The sequence below is a fragment of the Macrobrachium rosenbergii genome, chromosome 37 (genome assembly GCF_040412425.1).
Source record: "Macrobrachium rosenbergii isolate ZJJX-2024 chromosome 37, ASM4041242v1, whole genome shotgun sequence".
NCBI lineage: Eukaryota > Metazoa > Arthropoda > Malacostraca > Decapoda > Palaemonidae > Macrobrachium > Macrobrachium rosenbergii.
In genome coordinates this window covers 37,901,537-37,901,916 of record NC_089777.1, presented here as the reverse complement: position 1 = coordinate 37,901,916, position 380 = coordinate 37,901,537, and positions in this window count along the sequence as shown.

Genomic DNA, 380 nt, shown 5'->3' with positions numbered 1-380 from the left:
AGACTTAGGGTAAAAATAATAAACTTTATTTAAAAGGATTCATAGTAAGGTAGGTGACCTTTGGGGAGACCTTGACATAGCGATAGATGATCTCCTCCTCCTCCTCCTCCTCCAGTGTATGTGCACACATTCATATATTAGCGACAATTTGAACACAGGTTTTCAGTACAGTATTATGCTTTGATTAAACCCATACCTACTATGGAGCCGTATATGGTGTACAATGAAACAGTATGATTTGTTTAGTAAATCATAAATTTTTATTGAAGAATACATGTTGAAACATGAAAATGGAATTATTTTCAAAATAATCTCTCTCTCTCTCTCTCTCTCTCTCTCTCTCTCTCTCTCTCTCTCTCTCTCTCTCTCTCTCTCTTTGT